The sequence below is a fragment of the Lithobates pipiens genome, unplaced genomic scaffold (genome assembly GCF_037356315.1).
Source record: "Lithobates pipiens isolate NorthernLeopardFrog02 unplaced genomic scaffold, aLitPip1_a1.2 Scaffold_25, whole genome shotgun sequence".
In the NCBI taxonomy this organism is placed as follows: domain Eukaryota; kingdom Metazoa; phylum Chordata; class Amphibia; order Anura; family Ranidae; genus Lithobates; species Lithobates pipiens.
This window is the reverse complement of record NW_027507787.1, coordinates 103,625,543-103,640,506: the sequence shown is the minus strand read 5'-3', so window position 1 is coordinate 103,640,506 and position 14,964 is coordinate 103,625,543.

Genomic DNA, 14,964 nt, shown 5'->3' with positions numbered 1-14,964 from the left:
TCGCGTCTGTCGGACGCGAGTAGAGGAGAGCCGATCGGCTGCTCCTCTGAGAGGGGGGGTCTGTGCTGCACACTGGACCACCAGGGACTCCACCAGACCACCAGGGATGCCCAGCAGCAGGTATGCCACCCTAGACCACCAGGGATTCCAGTCAGTGCCCACAATGTATGCCAATCAGTGCCCACAATGGGCATCACTGATTGGCATGCATTATTATTTTTTTTAACAGAAACATTTTTATTGGTCTCTTAATGGATACAGCAATGCTTCACATCATATTTCTTACATATAAAATATAAAATACAATGTAACAAGCACAAAAAAGAAAAAGAAAAAAAAAAGGGATCAGAGCAGAATCAAGCTATGGAATATAGCGTACATTCAGATTTAGCAGTCATATTCCGCAGAACATATCTACACTGCACTTATCCCAGTATTCGTAGGGGACAACTCCTTAATTTGGCTGCTATAAAGGGTCAGGCTATTTGATCATAATACAGCACCTAACCATCTACAGTAGGGCGGAGTGAGGGGACCAACGCATCAATACAGGTCAGCCCTGTGTCTCATAGTGCGCTTCTCTCTTGCACCCAACATCCCCAGATCTTAGTAAACTTTGTACCTTGTACAGCTGGAGGGCAGAATCAATCAGGGATTTCCAGTGGGCTACACTAGGTGGGTCCGATTTCTTCCACTGCATAAGAAAAGTCTTTCTGGCATAGAACGCCTTATAAAACACAAACAGCTGTTTATATGTATTTGGCGCCACCCTGTCACACACGCCCAGCAGTAAAACTACCGGATCTAACCCCAACGAGAGGTCCCCAACTTCGTTGATCTCCCGCACCACACCTTCCCAAAATCGTCTTATAACCGGGCACTCCCACACCACATGTATAAAGTGGTACACTTCGGGCATCTATCCGAGTATCCCAGGTATATTCTGGAAAGGCGTTGCGGGGTATAGTATGCCCTATGAATAAATTTCAACTGTATGTACCTGTCCTTAGCTGATATCATCAATGGCAAAAATTGTTGTATCCCCTCTTCCCAATCATCAGTCGCCAGGGTGGGGAGGTCCTCCTGCCATTTCTGGAAGAGCTAGGTCCACCCCTGGCCGAACCCGTCGAGATCCTAAGATAAAGAGAGGAGAGGACACGATCCGCCTCCTGGGCCATGAGAAATTTCTCGACAATGTGGGAGTGTAAGATTACTCCTGAAGGAAATTGTGCTCTCAGTGCGTGGCGTAATTGTATTTAGTGAAAAATCATTCTGGAGGGGAATTGGTATTCTTCTCTAAGGGAATCAAAGGGGATAAGTGATCCCCTCAGCATCACCTGTTGTGACACCATACCTAGCCCAAAGGGCAGGGTCCGGGACGGAGTTGAGGTGTTTCAACTTTGGGTTTTCCCACAGTGGGGTGTATGGTAACAGTGCGGCGGGCGGGGTCAATCGAGTCGTAACCTGATACCAAACCTGAAGCGTAGTTCGCATAGGGGTAGTGACCTCAGGGTTGGAGCGGAACTGCATGAACCACCACCGCACCGTAACCAGTACCGCTGCCAAATAATATTCCTTCAGACAGGGAAGGGCTAGACCCCCAAGTGACAGGGGCAATTGGAGGGTAGTTTGTGCTATTCTTGGGGTCGCCCCGGCCCATATAAAGGTGTTCACTATCTGTTCTACCTTCTTAAAAAATGAATTGGGGATCGGGACTGGGGTGTTTCGAAAGACATATAAAAATTTCGGGAGAAATGTCATCTTGAGCAAGTTGACCCTACCCACCGGTGTCAGGGGTAGAGTTTTCCACATCTGGCACTTAGCCACTAGGTCCTGTAAGACTGGGTAAACATTATCTGTCAGATACTGCTTGGGCTCCCTCTAAACTAGTGATGGACTAACTTCCGACGTGACGTTTCGCGAACGCGAAACGCGAACGCGGCCGATAGTTCGCGAACCGTAACGTTCGCGGCGGGCCCCATTGACTTCAATGGGAGGCAAACTTTACAAACCTACAGGTCAAATTTGCAGTCACAAAATAATTACTAGCTGTGCACACATAGTCCCACCACATGGCCAATGACATAACACATGTATGAGGTGAATCTGGGATCGACAACTACAAGCATTCTTTTTTTATATGTGAAATTCTGACAATTCAGGACTCATGAGGCAATGGATGCAAGGGAAGGTCAGGGTAGGCAAAGAAGAGGGTGCAGGAGATGATCCCCAGCACCGTGATACAGAGCACTGACACCTGCACCGTGATAGAGTGATCTGACACCAGCACCGTGATAGAGAGCACTGACATCAGCACGGTGACATAAAACACTGACATCAGCACCGTGATATAGAGCAATGACACCTGCACCGTGATAGAGTGATCTGACACCAGCACCGTGATAGAGAGCACTGACATCAGCAGCGTGACATAAAGCACTGACACCAGCACCGTGATATACAGCACTGACACCTGCACCGTGATACAGTGATCAGACACCAGCACCGTGATAGAGAGCACTGACATCAGCAGCGCGACATAAAGCACTGACACCAGCACCATGATATACAGCACTGACACCTGCACCATGATACAGTGATCTGACACCAGCACCGTGATAGAGAGCACTGACATCAGCAGCGTGACATAAAGCACTGACACCAGCACCGGATCTGTTTGCTGTGAGATGGAGTGGTCCCTGGCCACCTGCACCTTCAGCCGTCCCCATTTTCCGGTCCAAGTCAGCCTGTCCTCTGGTCCTGGGGAAGTGGAGAGTACTGGGTGGGAGATGGAGAGAAGGGGGAGCAGAGAGTATTGGCGGGGTTGGAGAACACATGGGTGGGGGAAAAGAGCAGGGGGTAGTGGAGATCACAGGGGTGGGGAGCAGAGAGTGCTGGGGGGAACTTGAGAGTACTGGGGGGGGCCAAAAAGAACAGGGGTGGAGAGCATGGTGGGCTGAGAGCACTGAGGGGGCTAAGAATGTGGGGTGGCGAAGAGCACTGGGGGTGCAGAAAAACAGGATGGAGAGCACGGGGCTGGAGAGTACAAAGAGTAGGGGTGAGAGCTTGAGAGCCCCAATGGGGGCCAGAAAGAACAGGGGGAAAAGCACTGGGGATTGGAGAGCATTATGGGAGGTGGAGAGCATTGGCAGGGTTGGAGAGCACATGGGTGGGGGCAAAATGCAGGGGGGAGTGGAGAGTACAGGGGTGGGGAGCGGAAAGTGCTGGGGGAGCCAAAAAAAACAAGAGTAGAGAGCACGGGGGGGGGGGGGTAGAGAGCATGGGGGGGGCTGGAGAGAGATGGGTGGAGCTTGAGAGCACCAGGGGGCCATAATGAACAGGGGTGGGGAGAATGGAGGGATGGAGAGCACTGGGGTGGGAGCTGGAGAGTGATGGGGAGAGCTGGAGAGCACTGGGGAGGTGAGAAAGAACAGGGAGGAGAGCTCTGGGGGGAGTGGAGAGCACTGAGGGGAGAACAGGGGGGAGAGCACTGGGGGGAGTGGAGAGCACTGGGGGGGGAAGAACAGGGGGAGAGCACTGGGGGGAGGAAGAACAAGGGGGAGGGGGAAAACAAGGGCGGAGAGCACTGGGGGGGAGTGGAGAGCACTGGTGGGGAAGAACAGGGGGAGAGCACTGGGGGGAGGAAGAACAAGGGGGAGGGGGAAAACAAGGGCGGAGAGCACTGGGGGGAGTGGAGAGCACTGGGGGGGAAGAACAGGGGGAGAGCACTGAGGGTAGGAAGAACAAGGGGGAGGGGGAAAACAAGGGCGGAGAGCACTGGGAGGAGTGGAGAGCACTGGGGGGTAGAACAGGGGGGAGTGAAGAGCACTGGGGGGAAGAACACGGGGAGGACTGGGGGGAGTAGAGAGCACGGGGGGAAGAACGGGGGGGAGAGCACTGGGGGAGTGAAAAGCACTGGGGGGGAAAGAACAGGGGGGAGAGCACTGGGAGGAGTGGAGAGCACCCGGGAGGTAGAAGAGGGGGGAAGGGAGAGGAACAAATTGTGGGAGCCTGCAAAGAACTTAACAATTGTGATAGCGATTCACAATTGCAAGACTTTCTCCAAGACGGAGGATGTACATTGGTCTTTAATCCTCCACACTCCTCACATATGGGTGGCATCTGGGAGAGACTTATAGGTATTGCCAGGTCGAATCTTGGATGCTATGTTGCTACAAACCAAACCTGCTCAGTTGACCCATGAGACTTTACGCACCTTTATGGCAGAGGTTACGGCTATTGCCAGGCCTATAGTTCCTGTGTCCGAAGACTCAGATACACCTATGGCCCTTACCCCAGCAATGTTGTTGGCTCAAAAGGTGAACTCTTTGTATGCTCCATTTGGAACCATAAGTACAACACAATTTCATGGAAAACAATGGAAGTACAATGCTTGGCAGACACATTTTGGAAACGATGGAAATGAGTATCTGTCAAATCTGCAACGCCTTCGGAAATGGACTCAGGATCATCCAAATGTAAAAGTGGGTGATGTTATGTTGAAGGACAGCCAAGAGGGCAGGAATGAGTGGCCCGTAGGACTTGTTAATGCTCTAAGCAGGGATGGCAAGGTTAGAAAGGTGGAGGTCAAGATTGTGAAAAATGAGACCTCCAGAATTTATCTCAGACCTGTAACTGACAGTTCTGATCTCGGACTAGCTAGGATTCCATTTTCCTGTTTATATGTTTTTTTCTGCATAGCAGTAGTTATTTAGGTAGTGACAAATTATGCCAGACAGAGTGTTCTGCCCATATTTTTTATGTGCTGTTACAGATTATACTGCAATGTTAGTTTCACATTGCTGCCATCTAGTGGTCAGAGTTAGTTATTATTTTGCCACAGCTTGACAGGAAGTGATATTTTCTTCACAGTGAAAGCTGGAACTGTACTTCCTTAATTTCATGATTGCTCCTTGATCCAAGCTGACTGAATGCAGTAGAGCTCTTAACTATTCCTGGGCTAATGGTGGAATTGTCCGTGAGTACTTTCACTGATAGAGTGAGGCTGCTGTATAATGGTTTTAATGCACTGACACATTTGTTTATGCTTATGTTGTAGTTTTACAAAGTTATTTGGAAAAAAGAATACATACAGATCTGATGTCTCGGGTTTCTTGACTTCTGAATTATTTTTAAGCTGTCTGACTAGTGTTATACAACAGTTCAATAACGCAAAGCAGAACAGTGGGCGTTGCAGCGCGTTTTCAAACCGCACAGCAAACTGCATTTTCTGTGTGGGTTGCGTGTTCGGAAATGTGTAGATGGATTCAGACACTGCCTAAATGGAAGCGCACACGCTATGCACATTTGTTGCCTTTTTGGAAACATGCAGAAAGGTTTTGCTGCCAAAACGTGCAATGCTCCATGACCAAAAAGTTTCTTTAAACTACTTTGGGGCGTTTGTCACTTATAGGGCAGCCCATTCAAGTGATGCTTGTTTACATGGGAAAAACACAAAAAAAAGTGAAGCAGGAACATGCATTTCCACTATGCTCGGGTGTGGATGGGATGTGCTGGGGAGTAAGCTTATAGGCAGCAAGGATAACTAGGGAGGAGAGGGGGGTGGGTCAAAAAACAAAAACACTACATCAGAAGTCTCAAAGATTAAGACAAAACGTACCCCTAGCTGGTGATTTTAGAATGGGAGTCGTGCTACACCAGAGTCACCAAAAAATACTGCAAGACTCAAGTCACTGAATTTAAGACAGCACCTATTGAAATCTGTGTGTTTTCACTTTACCTGAGTAGCAGGTCACCAATAAATAGTCAATATGTATCAGTTCACAGGAACCATGAGGTAGATCAAAAACAGATTATAGGTGACTCACCTATAATCTGTTTTTGATCTACCTCATGGTTCCTGTGAACTGATACATATTGACTGAGCGCATTATTTATATAGCTGGTAGCCTTATGTGGCATATATAAAACAGCTTTGCTTTGCTCAGTTTTTTCCACAGTTTTTTGCATATACAATTTTTTATTTTTTTTTGCACTATTTGCACATATTTTGGGGATTTTTTTTTGCACTCTGCACTTTACGGACACAAGAGACATACAGTTTTGCACTATTTTTGGACTTTTATTGATCCTTGATTAACGTTGGATGTTATATACAATATACGATATTTAAGACACTTATATTCTAGTCCACATTAACCACTTGCCACCCGCCCATTGTCAAATGACGGCGGCAAAGTGGTTTCAAAATCCTGACTGGACGTCATAGACCGTCCTCAGGATTTTGAGCCACTGCGCTCCCCCGGGGGTGTGCATCACGGCGATCATTGTTGCGGGGTGTCAGTCTGATCCAATCACGGCTGATCACAGTGTAAATAGGAAGAGCCGGTGATCGGCTGTTCCTCACTCGCGTCTGTCAGACGCGAGGAGAGCCGATCGGCTGCTCCTCTGAGAGGGGGGGTCTGTGCTGCACACTGGACCACCAGGGACTCCACCAGACCACCAGGAATGCCCAGCAGCATGTATACCACCCTAGACCACCAGGGATTCCAGTCAGTGCCCACGATGTATGCCAATCAGTGCCCACAATGGGCATCACTGATTGGCATGCATTATTATTATTTTTTAACAGAAACATTTTTTATTGGTCTCTTAACAGATACAGCAATGCATCACATCATATTTCTTACATATAAAATATAAAATACAATGTAACAAGCACAAAAAAGAAAAAGAAAAAAAAAAGGATCAGAGCAGAATCAAGCTATGGAGTATAGCGTACATTCAGATTTAGCAGTCATATTCCGCAGAACATATCCGCACTGCACTTATCCCAGTATTCGTAGGGGACAACTCCTTAATTTGGCTGCTATAAAGGGTCAGGCCATTTGATCATAATACAGCACCTAACCATCTACAGTAGGTCGGGGTGAGGGGACCAACGCATCAATACAGGTCAGCCCTGTGTCTCATAGTGCGCTTCTCTCTTGCACCCAACATCCCCAGATCTTAGTAAACTTTGTACCTTGTACAGCTGGAGGGCGGCATCAATCAGGGATTTCCAGTGGGCTATACTAGGTGGGTCCGATTTCTTCCACTGCATAAGAATAGTCTTTCTGGCATAGAACGCCGTATAAAACACAAACCGCTGTTTATATGTATTTGGCGCCACCCTGTCACACACGCCCAGCAGTAAAACTACCGGATCTAACCCCAACGAGAGGTCCCCAACTTCGTTGATCTCCCGCACCACACCTTCCCAAAATCGTCTTATAACCGGGCACTCCCACACCACATGTATAAAGTGGTACACTTCGGGCATCTATCCGAGTATCCCGGGTATATTCTGGAAAGGCGTTGTGGGGTATAGTATGCCCTATGAATAAATTTCAACTGTATGTACCTGTCCTTAGCTGATATCATCAATGGCAAATATTGTTGTATCCCCTCTTCCCAATCATCAGTCGCCAGGGTGGGGAGGTCCTCCTGCCATTTCTGGAAGAGCTAGGTCCACCCCTGGCCGACCCCGTTGAGATCCTAAGATAAAGAGAGGAGAGGACACGATCCGCCTCCTGGGCCATGAGAAATTTCTCGACAATGTGGGAGTGTAAGATTACTCCTGAAGGAATTTGTGCTCTCAGTGCGTGGCGTAATTGTATTTAGCGAAAAATCATTCTGGAGGGGAATTGGTATTCTTTTCTAAGGGAATCAAAGGGGATAAGTGATCCCCTCGGCATCACCTGTTGCAGAGTTGTGACACCATACCTAGCCCAAAGAGTAGGGTCTGGGACCGAGTTGAGGTGTTTCAACTTTGGGTTTTCCCACAGTGGGGTGTATGGCGACAGTGCAGCGGGCAGGTTCAATCGAGTCGTAACCTGATACCAAACCTGAAGCGTAGTTCGCATAGGGGTAGTGACCTCAGGGTTGGAGCGGAGCTGCATGAACCACCACCGCACCGTAACCAGTACCGCTGTCCAATAATATTCCTTCAGACAGGGAAGGGCTAGACCCCCAAGTGACAGGGGCAATTGAAGGGTAGTTTGTGCTATTCTTGGGGTCGCCCCGGCCCATATAAAGGTGTTCACTATCTGTTCTACCTTCTTAAAAAATGAATTGGGGATCGGGACCGTGGTGTTTCGAAAGACATATAAAAATTTCGGGAGAAACGTCATCTTGAGCAAGTTGACCCAACCCACCGGTGTCAGGGGTAGAGTTTTCCACATCTGGCACTTAGCCACTAGGTCCTGTAAGACTGGGTAAACATTATCTGTCAGATACTGCTTGGGCTCCCTCTGAACTAGTGATGGACGAACTTCTGACGGGACGTTTCGCGAACGCGGCCGATAGTATGCGAACCGTAACGTTCGCGGCGGGCCCCATTGACTTTAATGGGAGGCAAACTTTACAAACCTACAGGTCAAATTTGCAGTCACAAAATAATTACTAGCTGTGCACACATAGTCCCACCACATGGCCAATGACATAACACATGTATGAGGTGAATCTGGGATCGACAACTACAAGCATTCTTTTTTTATATGTGAAATTCTGACAATTCAGGACTCATGAGGCAATGGATGCGAGGGAAGGTCAGGGTAGGCAAAGAAGAGGGTGCAGGAGATGATCACCAGCACCGTGATATAGAGCACGGACACCTGCACCGTGATACAGTGATCTGACACCAGCACCGTGATAGAGAGCACTAACATCAGCAGCGTGACATAAAGCACTGACACCAGCACCGGATCTGTTTGCTGTGAGATGGAGTGGTCCCTGGCCACCTGCACCTTCAGCCGTCCCCATTTTCCGGCCCCAGTCAGCCTGTCCTCTGGTCCTGGGGAAGTGGAGAGTACTGGGTGGGATATGGAGAGAAGGGAGAGCAGAGAGTATTGGCGGGGTTGGAGAACACATGGGTGGGGGCAAAGAGCAGGGGGTAGTGGAGATCACAGGGGTGGGGAGCAGAGAGTGCTGGGGGGAACTTGAGAGTACTGGGGGGGCCAAAAAGAACAGGGGTGGAGAGCATGGTGGACTGAGAGCACTGAGGGGGCTAAGAATGTGGGGTGGCGAAGAGCACTGGGGGGGCAGAAAAACAGGGATGGAGAGCACGGAGCTGGAGAGTACAAAGAGTAGGGGTGAGAGCTTGAGAGCACCAGTGGGGGCCAGAAAGAACAGGGGGAAAAGCACGGGGGATTGGAGAGCATTATGGGAGGTGGAGAGCATTGGCAGGGTTGGAGAGCACATGGGTGGGGGCAAAATGCAGGGGGGAGTGGAGAGTACAGGGGTGGGGAGTGGAAAGTGCTGGGGGGAGCCAAAAAGAACAAGAGTAGAGAGCACGGGGGGTAGAGAGCACGGGGGGGTTGGAGAGAGATGGGTGGAGCTTGAGAGCACCAGGGGGCCATAATGAACAGGGGTGGGGAGAATGGAGGGATGGAGAGCACTGGGGTGGGAGCTGGAGAGTGATGGGGAGAGCTGGAGAGCACTGGGGAGGTGAGAAAGAACAGGGAGGAGAGCTCTGGGGGGAGTGGAGAGCACTGAGGGGAGAACAGGGGGGAGAGCACTGGGGGGAGTGGAGAGCACTGGGGGGAGGAAGAACAAGGGGGAGGGGGAAAACAAGGGCGGAGAGCACTGGGGGGAGTGGAGAGCACTGGGGGGGAAGAACAGGGGGAGAGCACTGGGGGGAGGAAGAAAAAGGGGGAGGGGGAAAACAAGGGCGGAGAGCACTGGGAGGAGTGGAGAGCACTGGGGGGTAGAACAGGGGGGACTGAAGAGCACTGGGGGGGAAGAACAGGGGGGAGGACTGGGGGGAGTAGAGAGCACGGGGGGGAAGAACGGGGGGGAGAGCACTGGGGGAGTGAAGAGCACTGGGGGGGAAAGAACAGGGGAGAGAGCACTGGGAGGAGTGGAGAGCACTGGGGGGGTCGAACAGGGGGGAAGTGAGAGGAACACATTGTGGGAGCCTGCAAAGAACTTAACAATTGTGACAGCGAATCACAATTGCAAGACTTTCTCCAAGACGGAGGATGTACATTGGTCTTTAATCCTCCACACTCCTCACATATGGGTGGCATCTGGGAGAGACTTATAGGTATTGCCAGGTCGAATCTTGGATGCTATGTTGCTACAAACCAAACCTGCTCAGTTGACCCATGAGACTTTACGCACCTTTATGGCAGAGGTTACGGCTATTGCCAGGCCTATAGTTCCTGTGTCCGAAGACTCAGATACACCTATGGCCCTTACCCCAGCAATGTTGTTGGCTCAAAAGGTGAACTCTTTGTATGCTCCATTTGGAACCATAAGTACAACACAATTTCATGCAAAACAATGGAAGTATAATGCTTGGCAGACACATTTTGGAAACGATGGAAATGAGTATCTGTCAAATCTGCAACGCCTTCGGAAATGGACTCAGGATCATCCAAATGTAAAAGTGGGTGATGTTATGTTGAAGGACAGCCAAGAGGGCAGGAATGAGTGGCCCGTAGGACTTGTTAATGCTCTAAGCATGGATGGCAAGGTTAGAAAGGTGGAGGTCAAGATTGTGAAAAATGAGACCGCCAGAATTTATCTCAGACCTGTAACTGACAGTTTTGATCTCGGACTAGCTAGGATTCCATTTTCTTGTTTATATGTTTTTTCTGCATAGCAGTAGTTATTTAGGTAGTGACAAATTATGCCAGACAGAGTGTTCTGCCCATATTTTTTATGTGCTGTTACAGATTATACTGCAATGTTAGTTTCACGTTGCTGCCATCTAGTGGTCAGAGTTAGTTATTATTTTGCCACAGCTTGACAGGAAGTGATATTTTCTTCACAGTGAAAGCTGGAACTGTACTTCCTTAATTTCATGATTGCTCCTTGATCCAAGCTGACTGAATGCAGTAGAGCTCTTAACTATTCCTGGGCTAATGGTGGAATTGTCCGTGAGTACTTTCACTGATAGAGTGAGGCTGCTGTATAATGGTTTTAATGCACTGACACATTTGTTTATGCTTATGTTGTAGTTTTACAAATTTCTTTGGAAAAAAGAATACATACAGATCTGATGTCTCGGGTTTCTTGACTTCTGAATTATTTTTAAGCTGTCTGACTAGTGTTATACAACAGTTCAATAACGCAAAGCAGAACAGTGGGCGTTGCAGCGCGTTTTCAAACCGCACAGCAAACTGCATTTTCTGTGTGGGTTGCGTGTTCGGAAATGTGTAGATGGATTCAAACACTGCCTAAATGGAAGCGCACACGCTATGCACATTTGTTGCCTTTTTGGAAACATGCAGAAAGGTTTTGCTGCCAAAACGCGCAATGCTCCATGACCAAAAAGTTTCTTTAAACTACTTTGGGGCGTTTGTCACTTATAGAGTAGCCCATTCGAGTGATGCTTGTTTACATGGGAAAAACACAAAAAAAAGTGAAGCAGGAACATGCATTTCCACTATGCTCGGGTGTGGATGGGATGTGCTGGGGAGTAAGCTTATAGGCAGCAAGGATAACTAGGGAGGAGAGGGGGGTGGGTCAAAAAACAAAAACACTACATCAGAAGTCTCAAAGATTAAGACAAAATGTACCCCTAGCTGGTGATTTTACAATGGGAGTCGTGCTACACCAGAGTCACCAAAAAATACTGCAAGACTCAAGTCACTGAATTTAAGACAGCACCTATTGAAATCTGTGTGTTTTCACTTTACCTGAGTAGCAGGTCACCAATAAATAGTCAATATGTATCAGTTCACAGGAACCATGAGGTAGATAAAAAACAGATTATAGGTGACTCACCTATAATCTGTTTTTGATCTACCTCATGGTTCCTGTGAACTGATACATATTGACTGAGCGCATTATTTATATAGCTGGTAGCCTTATGTGGCATATATAAAACAGCTTTGCTTTGCTCAGTTTTTTCCACAGTTTTTTGCATATACAATTTTTTTTTTTTTGCACTATTTGCACATATTTTTGGGATTTTTTTTGCACTCTGCACTTTATGGACACAAGAGATATACAGTTTTGCACTATTTTTGGACTTTTATTGATCTTTGATTAACATTGGATGTTATATACAATATACGATATTTAAGACACTTATATTCTAGTCCACATTAACCACCCGCCCATTGTCAAATGACGGCGGCAAAGTGGTTTCAAAATCCTGACTGGACGTCATAGACCGTCCTCGGGATTTTGAGCCGCTGCGCGCCCCCCGGGGGTGCGCATCACAGCGATCATTGTTGCGGGGTGTCAGTCTGATCCAATCACGGCTGATCACAGTGTAAATAGGAAGAGCCGGTGATCGGCTGTTCCTCACTCGCGTCTGTCAGACGCGAGTAGAGGAGAGCTGATCGGCTGCTCCTCTGAGAGGGGGGGTCTGTGCTGCACACTGGACCACCAGGGACTCCACCAGACCACCAGGGATGCCCAGCAGCAGGTATGCCACCCTAGACCACCAGGGATTCCAGTCAGTGCCCACGATGTATGCCAATCAGTGCCCACAATGGGCATCACTGATTGGCATGCATTATTTTTTTTTTTAACAGAAACATTTTTATTGGTCTCTTAACGGATACAGCAATGCATCACATCATATTTCTTACATATAAAATATAAAATACAATGTAATAAGCACAAAAAAGAAAAAGAAAAAAAAATAGGATCAGAGCAGAATCAAGCTATGGAGTATAGCGTACATTCAGATTTAGCAGTCATATTCCGCAGAACATATCCGCACTGCACTTATCCCAGTATTCGTAGGGGATAACTCCTTAATTTGGCTGCTATAAAGGGTCAGGCCATTTGATCATAATACAGCACCTAACCATCTACAGTAGGTCGGGGTGAGGGGACCAACGCATCAATACAGGTCAGCCCTGTGTCTCATAGTGCGCCTCTCTCTTGCACCCAACATCCCCAGATCTTAGTAAACTTTGTACCTTGTACAGCTGGAGGGCAGAATCAATCAGGGATTTCCAGTGGGCTACACTAGGTGGGTCCGATTTCTTCCACTGCATAAGAATAGTCTTTCTGGCATAAAACGCTGTATAAAACACAAACAGCTGTTTATATGTATTTGGCGCCACCCTGTCACACACGCCCAGCAGTAAAAGTACCGGATCTAACCCCAACGAGAGGTCCCCAACTTCGTTGATCTCCCGCACCACACCTTCCCAAAATCGTCTTAAAACCGGGCACTCCCACACCACATGTATAAAGTGGTACACTTCGGGCATCTATCCGAGTATCCCGGGTATATTCTGGAAAGGCGTTGCGGGGTATAGTATGCCCTATGAATACATTTCAACTGTATGTACCTGTCCTTAGCTGATATCATCAATGGCAAAAATTGTTGTATCCCCTCTTCCCAATCATCAGTCGCCAGGGTGGGGAGGTCCTCCTGCCATTTCTGGAAGAGCTAGGTCCACCCCTGGCCGACCCCGTTGAGATCCTAAGATAAAGAGAGGAGAGGACACGATCCACCTCCTGGGCCATGAGAAATTTCTCGACAATGGGGGAGTGTAAGATTACTCCTGAAGGAAATTGTGCTCTCAGTGCGTGGCGTAATTGTATTTAGGGAAAAATCATTCTGGAGGGGAATTGGTATTCTTCTCTAAGGGAATCAAAGGGGATAAGTGATCCCCTCGGCATCACCTGTTGCAGAGTTGTGACACCATACCTAGCCCAAAGGGCAGGGTCCGGGACCGAGTTGAGGTGTTTCAACTTTGGGTTTTCCCACAGTGGGGTGTATGGTAACAGTGCGGCGGGCGAGTTCAATCAAGTCATAACCTGATACCAAACCTGAAGCGTAATTCGCATAGGGGTAGTGACCTCAGGGTTGGAGCGGAGCTTCATGAACCACCACCTCACCGTAACCAGTACCGCTGCCCAATAATATTCCTTCAGACAGGGAAGGGCTAGACCCCCAAGTGACAGGGGCAATTGGAGGGTAGTTTGTGCTATTCTTGGGGTCGCCCCGGCCCATATAAAGGTGTTCACTATCTGTTCTACCTTCTTAAAAAATGAATTGGGGATCGGGGACCGGGGTGTTTCGAAAGACATATAAAAATATCGGGAGAAACGTCATTTTGAGCAAGTTGACCCTACCCACCGGTGTCAGGGGTAGAGTTTTCCACATCTGGCACTTAGCCACTAGGTCCTGTAAGACTGGGTAAACATTATCTGTCAGATACTCCTTGTGCTCCCTCTGAACTAGTGATGGACGAACTTCCGACGGGACGTTTTCGCGAACGCGAACGCGGCCGATAGTACGCGAACCGTAACGTCCCACCACATAACATAGTCCCACCACATGGCCAATGACATAACACATGTATGAGGTGAATCTGGGATCGACAACTACAAGCATTCTATTTTTATATGTGAAATTCTGACAATTCAGGACTCATGAGGCAATGGATGCGGGGTAAGGTCAGGGTAGGCAAAGAAGAGGGTGCAGGAGATGATCACCAGCACTGTGATATAGAGCACTGACACCTGCACCGTGATAGAGTGATCTGACACCAGCACCATGATAGAGAACACTGACATCAGCACCGTGACATAAAACACTGACATCAGCACCGTGATATAGAGCACTGACACCTGCACCGTGATACAGTGATCTGACACCAGCACCGTGATAGAGAGCACTGACATCAGCAGCGTGACATAAAGCACTGACACCAGCACCGTGATATACAGCACTGACACCTGCACCGTAAGCAGCCCCAGGAGGAAGTCAGCATAGCACAGGGATGGTGGGAGCCCCTCATAATGAGCATAGCACAGGGATGGTGGGAGCCCCTCATAATATGCACAGCAGAGGTACAGCCCCAGGAGGAAGTCAGCATAGCACAGGGATGGTGGGAGCCCCTCATAATAAGCAGCCCCAGGAGGAAGTCAGCATAGCACAGGGATGGTGGGAGCCCCTCATAATAAGCAGCCCCAGTAGGAAGTCAGCATAGCACAGGGATGGTGGGAGCCCCTCATAATGAGCATAGCACAGGGATGGTGGGA